The sequence below is a fragment of the Rhinopithecus roxellana genome, chromosome 3 (assembly GCF_007565055.1).
Source record: "Rhinopithecus roxellana isolate Shanxi Qingling chromosome 3, ASM756505v1, whole genome shotgun sequence".
NCBI classification, from domain to species: domain Eukaryota; kingdom Metazoa; phylum Chordata; class Mammalia; order Primates; family Cercopithecidae; genus Rhinopithecus; species Rhinopithecus roxellana.
This window is the reverse complement of record NC_044551.1, coordinates 72,297,600-72,315,385: the sequence shown is the minus strand read 5'-3', so window position 1 is coordinate 72,315,385 and position 17,786 is coordinate 72,297,600.

Genomic DNA, 17,786 nt, shown 5'->3' with positions numbered 1-17,786 from the left:
GCAAGTGGGACTAAAAGCTTAGATGACAGGTTGATAGGTGCAGCATACCACTATGGCACATGTATACCTATGTAACAAACCTGCACATTCTGCACATGTACCCCAGAACTTAAAGTAAAATTAAAAAAAAAAAAAAAAAGAGTGACCAAAGAGTTTGTGCACTCTCTCTCTCTCTTTTTCTCTCTTTCTTTCTCTACCTCTTTTTCTCATCACACAAAAAGATTATGTGAGTATACAGTGAATGATGGCTACATACAAACCAATAGAAGAGGCCTCATAATAAAACCTATCTTGCCAATACCTTGGTCTTGGACTTTGCAGTTCCAGAACAGTAGGAAAATAAATGTTTGTTATATAAGCCATTCAGTCTGTGACTTTTTATTAAGTCAGTCTGAGCAGATTTATATATATATGTGTTTGTGTGTGTATGTATATATATACATATATACATATATGTGTGTATATATAAGTGTATATATATATATATATATAATCTCCATATCTATATCTATGTCTATCTATGTATTTCATGAAATATATAATACAGGTAATTTTACACTAAGGCTTTATCTGACCTTGTAAAAATATATTAATTACTTTTTCAAGAGAGTAATTGCACGTAACAAAGACAAACAACTAATGTGTTTTCATTTTTAAATTTTTTTATTTGAAACCAGTTGATTTTTGTGCTTTAAGTGATTTTATTGTTGTGTGGTTGTAGGCTTCCCAAGAAGTTACAGTTCATTAAAAGGATTTTATATTTTGAATTTCAACTAGATGAGTTGTTTATTCAGTAAAGGAGAATGTCATACTTTTGATCAAAAGAAATAGCATATTTTTAATATCAATTTACCAATATATCCAATATTTGACATGTCTATTATTTATTCTCTTATTGTTTCTTACATAGTTTTTATATTTCTAGTTTATGGTCCTGCCTTCAATATGCCACTATAATTTAGATTTCATTTACTTCATTGAAAATTGTATTTTCTATTCTCATGACTTTAAGTATTATTTTGTGTTTTCTCAATTATTATCTTTTAGACTTTATTTAAAATTATTTTTATAGTAAGTACAACAGTGTTGGGAGGTGGAGCCTAATGAGAGATATTTAGCTTATGAAAGCTCCACCTTCATGAATAGACTAATGCCACTAAAAAGATCTGGCAGGAGTAACTTCTCTCCTCTGCTCTTCTGCTACCAGCACAGCTTTGCCACTCTCTTGTCTCCTTTTTGCCCCCTCCTTCCTCTCTTGACTCCTCCTTCCACTATGAAGATGGAGCAGGAAGGCCCTCAACATGCCAAACGCTGCTGCCTTGATCTTGAATGTCCTAGTCTCCAGAACTTGAGGAATAAATTTCTGTTCTGTATAAATTACCCATTCTCAGGTATTTTGTTATAACAGTACAAATAAGACAATTGTTAAATTAGTAAAATCCTATATTATAGACTTAATGCCTGGAACGTCTAAATGGAAAAAAAGTCTATTGCCTTCTAAGTAAATTTTCAGGCATGAGAATATATGTAATGAATGGGTGGCATAGATGACATCCTATTTTTTTTTTTTTTTTTTTACATTTAATTTGAAATTCAGAAGAGGGAGAAAAAGCACTTGGTGTGCTTGGAAAAAGTTTCATAGAGCAGTTTGAACTTCCACTGGGCTTACAGAGGTAAGAAAAAGATCAATGAGAAGAAGTAGAGAAAAAAATACATAAATTTACATAGTGCATTTGAGCGACAATGGGATCCTTCTGGCTGAAAATTATGGTTCATGTAGACAAATGAGCAGCTCTAGTTCAGAGACTTACAAGTAATTTTAATGACAAAGAAAAGTCAACGATGGGGAGAGTGATGTTACAAAACAGATGTGTACAAGGATTCTTATTGACAATTTTTTGGTAACATTTTTCCTAATTTTGGGGGAAGTGACCATATGTCCACAAGCACTCAGAATCCTATGCCAGTTATGTGCCTGAAATTTTAATTACAAATTACAATTACATAACACTTCTATTGGTTTTGAGTAACAAGAAATATGGTGAGTTATTATTTCTCCCACTTGTATGCCAGATAATTATATTGAATAGTACACTAAGAAAACATCAATAAAAATATATATTTAGCATGCACAACCAACCATGAAGTAGATAAGACAAAAACAAAAATGTGTGTATATATATTGGATATCTTTTGTTTAATGCCTGCTATCTACTTCTCATTTCTTTCTGGCTGCTCTGTGTCTGGGAGACAGGCCCTTATACACTGCATCACGGGTTCCCTTGACCTAGGGTTTCAGTTAGGTCAACACTTTGCACTGACAAGAGATTGAAAGGTTACTCCACTCTACAAGATTCAATGAATTGATTGCATCATTCATACTGGACATCCTTCTCCATGCAATTACCATCTCTGATTCTAGGTAACTTTTTCCCTGGCCTTTTCTGGTCTCTGTGTCTTAAAACCTTCCTGCTGTTACTAACTCCAGGCAGTGGTGTGAATATGCTGTAGTTGTTGATAGCACTTACCATCTTCTGAGATCTAGTTGTGGCCATTGCTTCCCAACTCTGTCTTCATTAAGGCCGTGGTGTCACCTTGAAATCAGCCATGGTGGGAGCATTCACATCATGGAAAATAGCGTAGCTACAAATTAGGTTTTTTGGTTTATTTTTGTTTTTGATTTTTTTCTAGAAAGCCAGTTATTAAAAATGTCTAAACAGACTACTAGCTCAACTGCTCTGTATTACCATTTCTCTCCTCCCTTTTAATTCCCTAAAACACACATTCAATTTGTAAAAGGATTTGATTTATTAAACATCCCCCTAAATATTGATTTTAATGTGCCATCTATTGTTTTTCTCATTAGCCTTAAATAACATTGTAATTGGTATCAGAAATAGTTCCCAGAAACAAACCTTAGAAATAGTATCCTGGGGTTAATTGTAGACATACTGAGAAACCTATGGATATACTGGCTTTGAGGAAAAATTGGACACTGGAAAGTTGTATAAATATTTTCAAAATATCACTGTTACTAGCATGGGAAGACATGCAATTCAAAACTAGGCTTCAGGAGATAAAGTTTCTTTGGAATTTTGTCCTTTTGATGATAATAATGATGAAAAGATTTTTACTGTTGTTGGCTATACCTAAGAGCCCTAGAAAGTATACTCAAGTACAAGAACAAAATAAAGGTTGTGAATACTCAACTCACACAATAAATGGAAAGTTAGAAATTCTCAATGACAGTTTTGAAGAGTTCATTACCTCTGCTAGTTACAGAGCAGATGTGGCTGAGGAACAATAACCAGAGTTTGCTGTAGGAGTTGCAGATTTGCAGTGTCAATAAAATGCTCAATTCACTGATTGAGAAAGAATGACTCCTTGAGATATAGATGGAAAAAAATTGGGAAGACACAAATCCAGCTGAACTTTCTAGACTCTCTTCTCCCCTCAACAGTACTCCTGAATCTCCCTAGCAGAGACATACATTCAAACTCTTCCTGAGAGAACTAGAATTTCCCTTCAGAAAAAAAGTATTCTTAAATGTATTTGGGGACTACTTTCCCTACAAAGCCCATGCTATATGCCAGTCATGACCTTCAGGGCCATAGGAGTTGTCCAACATACACCAAATGAGAAACATAGTTGACTCCAAGACTCTATACACCCTGAAGTAACAAAAGGGAATCAGTTTCAATTAACAAGAGTCTGAGAAGCGTGTATGAGAGTGTTAAACACTCTGTGGGTACTAGACAAAGGAGGATGAAATTTTAAAATGATAAATGCCACCCAATCTATTTATAAATTGTCCTTACCTGGAACATGGAATATAATGTGTGGATCTAGCATGTGGGATGAATGTTAATAGTCAGCAGCTACTCTGGCTGGTTGAAGCCTGTACTCAAGAGAAAGCTCCAGCAATTAGCAATGCAGTTAAAATATCAGTTCTAGTGGGTATATACAGGAAGGAATCGGAAGCCTCATGTGGATTATACTGTTGGTATTGAAATATTTTATATTACCTGATCATACAGCCATTGGCCATGTGCTATGAAATGGTCTAAAGGTCATGCCTTTGTTAAGCATTGAGAAAAAAACTTTGATTATAAGGGCACTAGCATTTGTATAAGCCTGTGTGAGACCATCATCAATCTATTGGCTAGGACGGTGACAAAAGATGCTGCAATAGCCTTGGATTTCCTGAATCTCAATGGAAGTATTGGGATTCAAAGTTGCTAGAGGCAAGGTTAGCTCTTGCCCTCCAGAGACAAGGTGGATGCAAATATTCCAATAAATGTCAAGGCAGGAATGGTAATAAAATTTAATATGCAGAGATCTGCGGTGATGGTTAACAAAATGTAGGGTTTCAATGAATAACACAGATTGATAGCCTACTAAGGGTTTGCAGGACATATATTCGCAGAAAAATTCTATGGTCGCAGGACAGAGAGGTAACTCGGGTGCCAATCTATTGAGTCAGTGGTCGTCCATTGAGGAGAAATCTGGATGTTTTGAAGGACTCAGCAACACGACACGTGTTTCTACCATGAATCTTTTCCAAAGGTTTTGCAGAAGGAATTTCAGAAATTTAACAGATGACAAAACTTCAAGAAAAGAAAAATAAGGAAAGCATTCAAGCATTTTGGGGTTTATGGTACCACCTCTGAACCGACAATGATATCTGAATTTTTGCATCTTATCATGGTCTGCACAGAGTGCAGGCTTTTGATGATTGATGGAGTCTTGGTTTGATTCTTTCTTGCAGTGGGTCCAATGAGACTACGAATTCATTCTATGTATATTTTTTCATTCCCAGAACGTATGATGGGAGTAAACAAACTTAATAACTGGCAAAGCTTCCAGTGTTTTCTACATGGGAATCTAATGAAAATTCCTGTATTTAGCCACACAATATAATAAAATAATGTTTGTCTTCTTCTTTACCGGTTTGCCTAAGGGCTATGGCAACTTTCTTGTTCCCTGTTAAAATCAGTCCAGAGTTGTCTTCATAGCTCTCCTTACATCTTTCTGGTCCTTTGCACTTTAGACCTTATACCACTTGGACATGGAGAGAAGGATATAACATATATCTTGTGTTGATGATATAAGTCCTTCACGTGGATAAAAGACAAGAACAGACACTTTTGGGAGAATGGGGAAAAAGTGATACTCTCTCCTAGATATCCCTTTGCCTATCTAAATACATTCTCTAACCTTCTCTACCCTGTGTTGTGTTATAGAAAGCTAATGTATACACACTGCCTAAATGACTTCTCATTACTTTGATATCTAGTTGTGCATGAAGGAAGCCATCAGCAACAAATCTGAGTGCTGGAGGAGCATGCACTTTAGAGATGTACAATCACATATCACTTAACAGCCGGGATATGTTCTGAGAAATGTATTAGGGAATTCTGTTATAGTGTGAACATCATAGAGTGCACTCACACGAATCTAAATGATATTGCCTACTACACATCCAGGTTATAAGGTATAAGTTATTACTCGTAGGCTACTAAGTTGCACAGCAGGTTACTAAACTAAATACTGTAGACAATTGCAACACAGTGGCAAGCATTTGATATCCAAACATATCTAAACATAGAAAAGGTACAGTAAAAACACAGTATAAGAGCTAAAAATGGTATACTTGTATAGGGTACCATGAATAGAGCTCGTGGGACTAGAAGCTGCTCTCTACGAGTCGGTGAGTGAGTGGTGAGTGTATGTGAAGGCCTGGGACATTACTGTGCACTGCTGTTGACTTATACTGTACTTAGGATACACTAAATTTATGAAACTTTTTTCTTCAATAATAATCTAACTTTAGCTTACTGTAACTTACTCTATAAACATTTTAAATTTTTTTGACTCTTTAGTAATAACATTTAATTTAAAACAAGCACATTGTAAAACTGTCCAAAAATATTTTCTTTCTATCCCTATCCAACGTACTGTTTTCTATTTTTAAAAATTTAAATTTATTTATTTATTTTTTAGTCTTTAAACTTTTTTTGTTAAAAGCTAAGACACACACACATTAGCCTATGACTACACAGGGTCAAGATCATCAAGATGTAAGTAGGTGGTAGAAATTTTTTTGCTTTATTATAACCTTGTGTGACCACCATCGTATATGTGGTACGTCATTGACTGAGGCATCGTTATGGGCTGCATGACTGCTTTGCTGGATTCCTTAAAGGCATGGTATTATCACTGACTGTCTTAGACTATTCTCCATCCTCTCTATTTATTTTCTGCAGATTTACACTACTGAGCTCTTCCTTTCATCCTGCAGGATTAGAAAAGTGAATAGTTTCTTCTGGTGACTAGTTCTGGCAATACATTATTCCTTGGGTACTCTTAAATACAACCCAAACCTCTATAAAGAGCAACTTTATAAACCTCTCTTCTAATTACCCAGCTTGAATTTCCAGTTTCTTGGAGGAACCATTACTAATACACTGTGTTTCAGTTAGCTGTAGCTCACACAACTTGCTCAAAACACCATAATTACTTAACTGTTTGATTCTATGACTCAGGTTTACATTCTAATTTTTTCCTTCCATTTATAATGTTTACTCATACTATAATACCTTTCTAGAACATAACATCAGAAGTGTGGAATCTTAAACTCAAAAATGCTCTTTCTAAATCAATCAAATTTTCATTGTGTTTAGATATATATTTTATGATTAGGCTATAACTGTATAATTTTTGACTGAATTAAATAAATTAAAAATAATTTTTATAAATAAATAGAAAAAATACTTTCCACCAGTAACACAAATAAAACATAGATCCTATTAGCAATGTGTTGTATTGATACTAATCTTCAAGTGTCATACCCTCTGTATAGATACTTGTACTTTCCTACTTTAATTACGATTTATTATAAATTTTTCACTGCAGTGCAAACATGTGTATGAATTAGACTTCTTACAGAAGCAAAGAGAAGAAATCAATTTCACGTGAAACAGATTATTTTAATTTAATTGGTTAGCTATTAATGTTTTCCATAATACTTAATCCAAAAGATACATTTGTTGTAGTTTTTTTTTCCATTGGGGAAACCAATTTCTATACTCTTATTAGTACACATTTTGAAGAGTAGTATAAATAAAAGTGTTGATTATTAGACACTTTCTTTTTCACTCAACGTTTTTAAGATAAAAAATATGACATTTCTGAACGCTTAAACTTTGTCATTTGTTGGGGGAATTTATCATTCAATCTGTTATTCGACAATCTCTTTTTCTCCCCGTTACACTTTGAGTTCCTGCTGCAGGAATACTAAATGATCTATGTTCTTCTGAGTGCATCTGTTTGTTCACATCTCCCTGACTTTGCCCAGAACAACATTTTATTACTTCAGCCTTAGGACGACACTTTATTACTATCCTTCAAGTTAAATATTTTCTTTCTTTTTTTTTTTTTTTTTTTTTTTTTTAGACGGATTCTTGCTCTGTCGCCCAGGCTGGAGTGCAGTGGCCGGATCTCAGCTCACTGCAAGCTCCGCCTCCCAGGTTCACGCCATTCTCCTGCCTCAGCCTCCCGAGTAGCTGGGACCACAGGCGCCCGCCACCTCGCCCGGCTAGTTTTTTTTTTTTTTTTTTTTTTTTTTTTTTTTTTTTTTTTTTTTTTTATTTTTATTTTTAGTAGAGACGGGGTTTCACCGTGTTAGCCAGGATGGTCTCGATCTCCTGACCTCGTGATCCGCCCGTCTCGGCCTCCCAAAGTGCTGGGATTACAGGCTTGAGCCACCGCGCCCGGCCAATATTTTCTATTTTTAAAAACTTTTTTTTGACCCTACCTGCCCACCTCAGGCAAAATTAATCCTTTTTTTCCTTTTGCTGCATGCATAGTCAGTGAATACCTCTTAAATTTCATTGACAGTATGAGATTATTCAGAAAATAGATTCAGCACCTGTGTAGCACACTAGTTAAGCAAGCACACCAAAGGAAAAAGAAGTAAATTATAGAGGCCATATTACATTTTAAAACACCACATTTTGTCAACTCTTACACACTTTTCACTATTTCAACATCTCTGACTTTGGAATATATGTTACAATTGATATTATGTTATTATATAGTTGGCATAAAATTGTCTCCCTTTGTTGTATATGAGAAATTGATATGTATTATAATTGGGGGAGGAGTTGCTGTTAGAAATTTTCATTATGTTTATGATTTCCTAGCTTGATCTCTGTCTCCCTCTCTACCCAATAAGGATGATTTTTGTTTTCTAATTTTTGATAATGTATAAAGGAAGATATTCTCATTCTATGTTGTTCAGCCCAATAATGCAGTATGTGATCAGATGCCTTTGCTTTATTTCAAGGTACTTATCAAGCAAAACTAATAGATATAAATGACAAGAAGATTTTACAATGTTTAAACATAACTTTCATAATTATGCCAAGCAAATTTTTACTGTTTTGAAATTTCATTTTCTGTAAGCGAGGAATCAAACTATGTGCTCAGAGAAAGGTCTAAGACTTGTGGTTATGAGGGGAAAATGATCATTAATTCAATATTCAAAAGCAGTTATAATAGTTTCTAAAAGTATTAAGCTACTACCTTGTAAAACAAACTTGTCCAACCTGTGGCCCATGGGCAGCATGCAGCTGAGGGCAGCTTTGAATGCAGCCTAATACAAATTCGTAAACTTTTTAAAACATCAGGAGATTTTTGGCTATTTTTTTTAGCTCATTGGCTACCAGTAGCATTAGTGTATTTTATGTGTGGCCCAAGACTAGTCTTTTTCTTCCAATGTGTCCCAGGGAAGCCAAAATTTGGACAACTCTGTTGTAAAACAATGTAATTGGGCTTCTCTATAACCAGAAATTCCCAAATAATCTTAACGGCTACTTGTAAAGATGTTTTTAAAAATGTTGTAGGTATCAGTTGAAGGAGAAAGATGTGGAAAAGGTGCTATTTCATGTAAAATCTAATTTTGATGTTCCATCTTTTCAAATTCTTCAAAATAATCTTATTTTTATGTATGATTTCCTTTGGGTTAATTTTAAGTACACTGAACTACCTAACTTGAGAATAGCATAACAAGAAAACATGTGTTGTTGGAAAAAATATGAGTGAAGACAGACTACAAATTCTTTAGCTGAAATTAAAATAAGTAGTTTCATTTATTTAAAATGAAAATAAATGTAACATTAAGTTTTAATAAAAAGAAGAAAGAAAAAGGAAGCACTGCAATTTTTGAGAAGAAGTATGCAGAGAAAAAAAAAGAAACTTCTAGAAATCAAGGAGCTAATCCTACTTATATTTTGTGGATAAAAGGCAAGTAAATGCAAGCAAAATTTATGTGCACACAGAAAATAAGTTTAGCATTTAACTATCAAATGCTACTGCCTATAGATTCAGTTTAATATCATCTTTGAAATAAAACTTTGGAGCTAAGACAGATTTTAACTGAAGTGGACAGAAAATGAGAGGAAATTTATTCATATAGCATCTGAACACAAAGGTTACATAGACTTTTTCTTAAACCATAAATATTATAGAAGTAATATTTAAGATTATGAAAAAGTAGAAAAAAGAAACAATTTAATAAGTGCATGTGTCTATATGTGTGTGCACTTATTGTACATGTGTCTGAATGTTTGCATGCATACATGTACTATATGTATATTTATCACTATACATATGTATGTGTGAGAGAATGAGAGACAGAGAGAGAGTACGTATTCCCTGTGGAAAAAATACACCCCAAAACACAGCAAAAATTATCGTTACAAATACATGGCTCTGAAAGGAATGATGTAGAATACAAAATAAATTAAAAGTCACATATCAGATGATAAAAAACCACAATTAGATGAAAGAGTAAAATTCAGAGTTAAGAGAAACGTTAAGAACTAAAATAGTATTATTACAGAATTGACTAAAAGAGCAATGTCAAGAGAAAAAGTTGACAACCTTAGACAAATATACGGCCATGGTGAAGATGCTTAAGAGAATAACAGAATGCAGAATTATATGAAGAGTGTTTAAATACGTTAGGAATGAGAGTACCAAAATATGAAAACAGCATTTGAAAGCACAAATAACATTTCTGTAACAACTAAAATCATAAAACAGCATTCATGTTTATAGGCATAAAATATAGGAATGAAGGATCAAAGGAAACCACAGAGAAAAGATTATACTATACTTTTAACAAACTTATACGAAATGATCAACATCAACAGATTTTCCAGTGAGCTATGACTTTCAAAGATAAAGAACTAATTCTACTAGGGTCCAACAAAGGACAGCAAGTCAAGTAAAACAATAACAACAAAATTAGGCAGATCTCAGCCTTTTTCTAGTATTCAATCCAGTATGCTGGTGAAAATTGCTTCCTAAAAGTTAAAGTAAGTAAAATCACAACATTTTTTAGGAACTAACTTATCTTTCATAGGTAAAGCCCTCAAAACCAAGCCAAAAGTGTGCTTTAAGACAAAAAATTTACCATTTATCCCTAAGGGCTAAGTGAACAGAATCAACGTTTCATCTCTTGGTAGATAAAAAATCTATGTAATGTAACTTAGTATCATGTTTTTGATTTTTGTGGGATTTCAATAAACTTAATATACCAAGTCATCATACATAATAATTCACGGCATTTTGTTAAATAATGCTGACCATATGAAGTTTGAAATATATATGACTTCTGAGATAAACAATATGGATAAATCAAATTAAAGTCCTACGAAGGAGAAAGTATTCAAGCCCCATATTATAACAAGAGAACCTTGCCTGGCACAGATTAATCATCACACACTGGCTTGGATTTGGATTTCCCTGGAATATACAGCTAGATATTGTGTTCACCTCTAGAATCAGTAAATTACCCACACAGCTCTCCCTATTTTCCCTAGTCTTAGATGGATTTTTTTTCTCCTCTTTGCATTTGGTAAGATGTTGCAAACACAGGGAATGCTTCAAAGTGTATTAGAACAAATTACAAAAACTCTGTGGTGTTAATCCAGTGTGAATAGAGCAATGAGAAAACAGGAAATGAAAACCACTAATTTAAAAATGGGGCAGCAAAATGACACCTAGGTTTTTATTATAGTGTAATAACTGACTTTGTAATCAATTTTCATAAGAAATTGAAGATTCTTGTCAGTTTAAAATAACTAAAACATTCAATATAATTTGATTACATTTCTGATTTAATTTTGATGCTTATTAAAGCAATTTTAAAAATTTTAATCACTATTTAAATATTTAATGGAAAATTAATTTTTTAAATATTTTCTTTTATTTATGTATTTTAGAGACAAGGACTCGCTCTGTCACCCAGGCTGGAGTACAGTAGAATGATCATAGCTCACTTGAATTCCTGAGCTCAAGTGATCCTCCTGCTTCAGCCTTCCAAGTATCTAGGACTATAGGTATGCACCACAAAGCTCAGCTAATTAAATAAATATATTTTTTTGGTAGACATGAGGTCTCCCTATGTTGTCTAGGCTGATCTCAAACTCCTGTCCTCAAGTTCACTTCCTGCTTCAGGCCCCCAAAGTGCTAGATTTACGAGTCAGTCATTGCATCTGGTACTAATTTTTATATATTTAAATTTTGCTTTATTTTTCATGTAAATTATTTTAATGGGAAGCCTGATGAAAATGTTTACAATACTTTAATAATGTTATAAAGAGTAGCAATTTTTTAAAATTAAATAGTTCTGTGTATCCCTCTTCATCCATAAAGTTTATTCTGTTATTCAAGAACCTATCAATGCATTTTTAAACACTGAAAATCTAATAATATATTTTACAAATAATACATTATTTAGAAACCATGGGAAAAGAAGAGATTGTATAATTACTTCCCAGATACGAGTTCACTTATAAGAATTTAAAATATATGCTTATCTATTTATTCAACATTGTTTAACAAATGTTGCAAATAATGGATGAATTTGGGAAAATGATCCATTTTTTTTTTTTCATTACAGGCAAAGAATTAGGGAATATGGTTCATTTAGCCAAATATAGTTCCCTTTTTTCTTTATTTACAACCCAGAAATATTTACTTATCGCCATTCTATGCTTGTCTTTGTTATAGGCTATGGAAATATAAAGATAAATATCACATACATAATTCCTGTTCTCATGGAGCTTGAACCCCAGAAGAAGAGAAAAGCAAGGAAAAAGAAAATCACTTTGATGAAGTTATTGTAATTGTTTTAAAAACCAAGAAGGAAACAAACAAGTTCTAGAATAAATAATAACAGGTAGGACCTATTTCTTGGTAAGGGCAAGAGGAAGATCTCACTAATGAGCTGAGCTTTAAGTGGATTAATGAGTAATAATATTTACCCAGGTATAGAGAGGAGGAAAATCCAACATGGGACCTGGTCTGATTGTAATATCATTCCATTACCTGTCACGGACAAGGAGAAGTGGCAGAATATGTGGTTAGGGACAGAGCAAAAACTAAATCATGAAAATCTTTGTAGGTCATGTTAGGCATTGAGCAATTATTCCAAGTCCAAGGGTAAAGGCTGAGTCATTTTAAGATGGTGTTATTTTCATTAATAATATCAATAGTTGTTTATTGAGAGCTTACTGTGTGCCATATACTATCCTAAATCTGTTGTATACTATAATATCTCAGGGGTCTGCAAAAAGCCCAACAGTCAAAACCTGCCTACCATGTGTATCTGTATAGTGCCTGGTTACAACCCTGGAAGATGCACTGGTGGCCATGGAGACCCAGCCTGGTATGCCCCTCTGCCCTGTTATTTCTCTATCCCTAGCACCTAAAGTCAGCAGCCAAGTCAGGAAGGCTCGCTGGGCTCTCCTGAAGGCCACCAAGATGGGTATGTCACTGGGCAGAGATTGAAGAGGATAGTTACATCCTCCTGCAGCCACCCCTCAGACCTGTGATTCTACCGACTCAGAAGGTCTCCAGCTGAGGGCAACTGGGGACACTGCATGACACTGACCTGGATCAACCATCACAGGTCTGAAAGGTGGGCAGGCATTTGTGTCCTCTCATTATCAAGGTAGCTCTGCAACATCCTCCTTTTTGCCTCTTGAGCCACAAAGTCTGAGCTATTTTTTAGTTGGCTCTTTACTTTCTTACTTTTTCTGTAACACTAGTCAATACGTAACCTTAGTATCCCCATCCCACAGAGACAGAACTGCAGCTCAGCAAGGCTACCTGACACCAGAGCCTGATGCATGATTTGGGGGGCTATCACAGAGGTCCAGAAAATAAATAAGAGGGGCCGATATGAAGGAGAAAACAAAGCTTGGGAGTATACTGTTAACACTAACTTGTCAAGGTTCACTTTTAAATCTCAGGTGAGAGTGAGTTAAGGATGGGCAAACTAATTTTGAAGTTTCTTCATTTAACAAGAATGGTAGTACAATTATAAGATAAGAGTAAACTGGAGATGAAATAAGGATAAGGGGGAAAGAGTGGATATTGAAAAATTGTCCTATTAAATTGGAGATGTCTGCGAGAATCCCAACAGGATCTGTAAGTAGGAGGCTGGATATAAAGTTCTAGAACTTTCAGTAACTGAGCATTTACCTCAGATGCGGAAGGGAAGTGACCTACCGTTTTTGGCTTTGAGTTTTGTTTTGTTTTTGCTCTTTTCGCTTTTTGACAAGGAAAACAGTAAGACAGAACCGAAAAGCAAATCCTAGTTAACCTCAGGACCAGTCCAGCAGGAGCAGAAGAGAGAAAACTGAGAGCTACTGCATGTTCACTTCATTAATTAAAAGTACAGTTTATTTGATAATTACATAATTTGTTATTAAATTATGGAACTTAAAGTGGCTTAGTATTTATTTAAAAATTCAGGTTGTCATTTTGTGGTATGTTACTATGTGAAGTTGCCTAGTCCATTAACTAGGTTAGCCTATTTCTACAACTTCGTATTCCTAAAATACTCTGCAAGAGAAGATAGTTGAAAAAAAAAGTATCATTAATAAGTTAAATTAATATAAAACAAAATTTGTTCCCAGAAACTTCAACACCAGACCATTATCCCTTCACTTTATCAAATTCATTGGCTCTACAAGTTTGACTTACTTACACCGGATGAATAAATGGGGGATCTTTTCATAGGATTCTCTGAAATAATATCATGGTTTCCTTCTTCCACATATGTCTTTCAAGAGGTCCAAAGGGTACAAATGAGCCCATTGTTTTTATTCTGAATTACACAACTCATAATTTTCTGAATACATGTCGATTGTCATCTAAAGATCAACTGAGAACAATGTTAACAAATTAGAAGCTGATAAACTGGGTAAACTACATTTATTTCAAAATTTCCCCTTTTCCTCTTTAAAAAGTTTAAAGCAGTTAGAGATTTTAATTTCATTAAAAAATCTCCATCTCTAGGCCAGGAGTGGTGGCTCACACTTATAATCCCAACACTTTGGGAGGCCAAGGCAGGCGGATCAACCGAGGTCGGGAATTTGTTCTCCAAATCAAGATTACAAGAGATTTGCAGGGGTGTCCGCTCTTTTGGCTTCCCTGGGCCCCACTGGAAGAAGAAGAATTGTCTTGGGCCATGCGTAAAATACACAAACACTAACGACAGCTGATGAGCTAAAAACAATCAAACAAATGAACAAAAATCACACACACATACACACGCAAAATCCCATAATGTTTTAAGAAAGTATACAAATTTGTTTTGGGCCACATTCAAAGTCATCCTGGGCTGCATGCAGCCTGTGGGCGGCAGATTGGACAAGCTTGGATTAGAGCATCCCAGTCATATTGGAATAGCAACATTTCGTATCTTGATAAAATATAAGACTGCCTTACTATTGGGGAGCCAAGCCAAAGGACTTATAAGCTAATACTCCATTGGGTATTGGAGGCTATATAGAATTACCTCCCCTTAGAAAACTCCACCAAAATGCTATCAGGTAAATTCTGTACATTTCAAGGACTTGCTTGTTCCTAGTTTAAACAGAATTTCCATTATTATCATCATCATTATTATGAGTAGGCATGTATTTTATTTAAAAAGTTCATTTTAATCTGTATATTATAATATAATTTATGTCCAGCTCTAATTATTTGTATACTTGAAAATATTAAATATATACAATCTATGGTATTAAATTACTTAAACAACAGTTTGTATGTCTGTACTATAGTCAGCATCTTAAGTTCCTTCTTTAATTAATATTAGTGATGTTTTAAAGCACATAATCCTTTCTTGAATATTATTTGAATAATAGTGCTCTACAGGGATAAAGACATATTAAATTCCTATTGGGTTCAAAGCAGTAATATACCTTGTGGGACTCTTTAGGATAATTAATAAGTAATTATTTGACTTAATTTACTAGAATGTGAGTTAAATATATATAAAATATATATTTTTTAGGTAACATATATATTAAATATATATGTCTATTATTAACAAGCACAAATGCATTTGTATATATTTTGCTTAAAAAAACTACAGTTTTTTTAGTGTTTCATTTGTTAAATGTCTATGGCATTAAAATGTTGCTCTGTGAAGTTTTTAATCTACGGTAAACAGTGAGTAAATATTGTGGCATTGCATATACAGGAAAAATTCAAATGCATTAAACACACTGGTATGCTATGAATCTATTTAAGGTCTTAGAAAAGCGAAGACTTATTTTTATGCTGCTCAATAGTACATTAACAAATTAACATCTAGAGAAGTATAGCATCAAAAAGAAAGGACCTAAGCTAGAAATAAGCTTTACCCAACAAACAGAAAGAAGTTTGATGAACTGCTTTGAGGAATAAAGCAGCTTAATGAGCTTATGAAGCTCATGAAGTCAACGAGGTCAGAGCCTAAATAAATGAGATGAGAAATAGGAAATTTAAGAAAAAGATATTAAGAGTGAAAAGATCACAACTGAACTCATAAAAAAGTTAGTAACGTCAAAGGACAGAGGGTTAGTAACACAGGAACAAGGTTTGAGGTAACTATGGGGGGATCACATCTTTTTTTTCGAAAAGAAGGAAAAGTGCGATACAGATGTATTAAATAAAGATGATTAATCTTCTTGAGGAATAAACCTCAACAACTAAAAATAACGACAACAACAACAACAAAAAAAAAAAAAACACTAACAAAATAATAAAACTAAGATTTACCAGAAAAAAAGAAGATACTACTTGTGTTCATAGAGCACTTTGAGTTTTAGGTAACATGCAGGTGCCCTTTAAACCTTCAAAAATATGGAAAGAATACTTCAGATAACGGAGCAGAAGGCAAGTCACTTACAAGGTTGGAGGTTTTAGATTGGCATTAGACTTCTCTGCAGTACCATTCAATGCTAAGATTACAAAATTCAAAGAAAAAAGTATAAACCAAAAGATGGGACTGTTCTCAGATAAGAAATCATCGTAAACTATAAAATTCCAATTCTTGGAGCAAGTGTTATTGAGGATTACTTGTATCCAATTAAGAAGTTAATCAGCACATATACTGTCCAAAATAGAGAAACCATAATCGCAAAAACAGGTCCATTCAAATATAGAACAAATACTTTTATATTTAATGTGTAACAGTTAGATAAATTATAAAGTAACAAACTAACAGATTAAAATAGTGGTCTATATTTCATATATCTGTATTAGAATGGAAGAGAGAGAGCCAATGGCCTATCCTTCAATGAAAATATTCAGTAAAAATTGTTTAAGAAGATATGTAGTTAAAAAATAATGTGTTCCACCTGTTAATGTCTTCCATAATATCTTTGTATAATCTTAGAGTTTTTGAAGATACGTAGTGTAAAATACAGTTTTTCAAACTTTGAATGTTTTCAGCTATACCTTAATTTCATCTTTTCTGATATTTCATGTAAAACATAATATTATTGTATATTTTAATTAGATTATATGTAGAAAGCAATCCATTTTTATAAAAGTTTATATGCTTTTTTACTCATTATGCTTGGATAACTATCTGGAATCATTTTTACCTAAAAATAATTATGCATGTAGTTGAAAAATGATATGTGTGATCTTTTATTAATTTTTTCTGTACTTATTAGCATTGGGTAAAATTTTCAGTCATAGTTTTGACATTTTGCAAAAATTGTAAGTGTAGTTGTTATTTTATAATATGAATTATATGGTAATAATATCATTATTATGTTAAAAATTGGTAACTTAAAAAGAGAATAAAAATTCACATCCACTCCAGTGAATATGTCCAAATTTGGAGAGCTTAAATTATGGATTTATATATGATGATAGTTTACAACAGCAACTGTAATTTAATAAAATAAATGAACAATTTGTGAACAGAATATAGTGTTCGCAGATTAAAACATGTAGTTAAAAATGAGATAATTTAGCTTAACAGTGTTGAAGAGTGTCAAAAATACAGTAAGCACTAATACCTGTGTGAACTAAAGCCTATGCATGCATATGAATACAAACCATACACACACCTTGAAAGATGTAATATTTTCTGCTAAATATATTTGAAATATTAAACTCCAATTTTTGGTTATCATGTGTAACATGCCAATGCTGTTCATCTCTTCTCATTTGTCAGTTCATAATAGGGTTTTGTTGTTGTTGTTGTTTGTTTTGAGATGAAGTCTCTCTCTATTGCCCAGGCTGGAGTGCCGTGTCATGCATGATCTTGGCTCATTGCAACCTCTTCCTTCCAGCTTCAGAGATACCCCTGCCTCAGCCTCCCGAGTATCTGAGACTGCAGATGTGCACCCATGCCCAGTTAATTTTTCTATTTTTGTAGAGACAGGGATTAGCCATGTTGGCCAGGCTGGTTTTCAACTCCT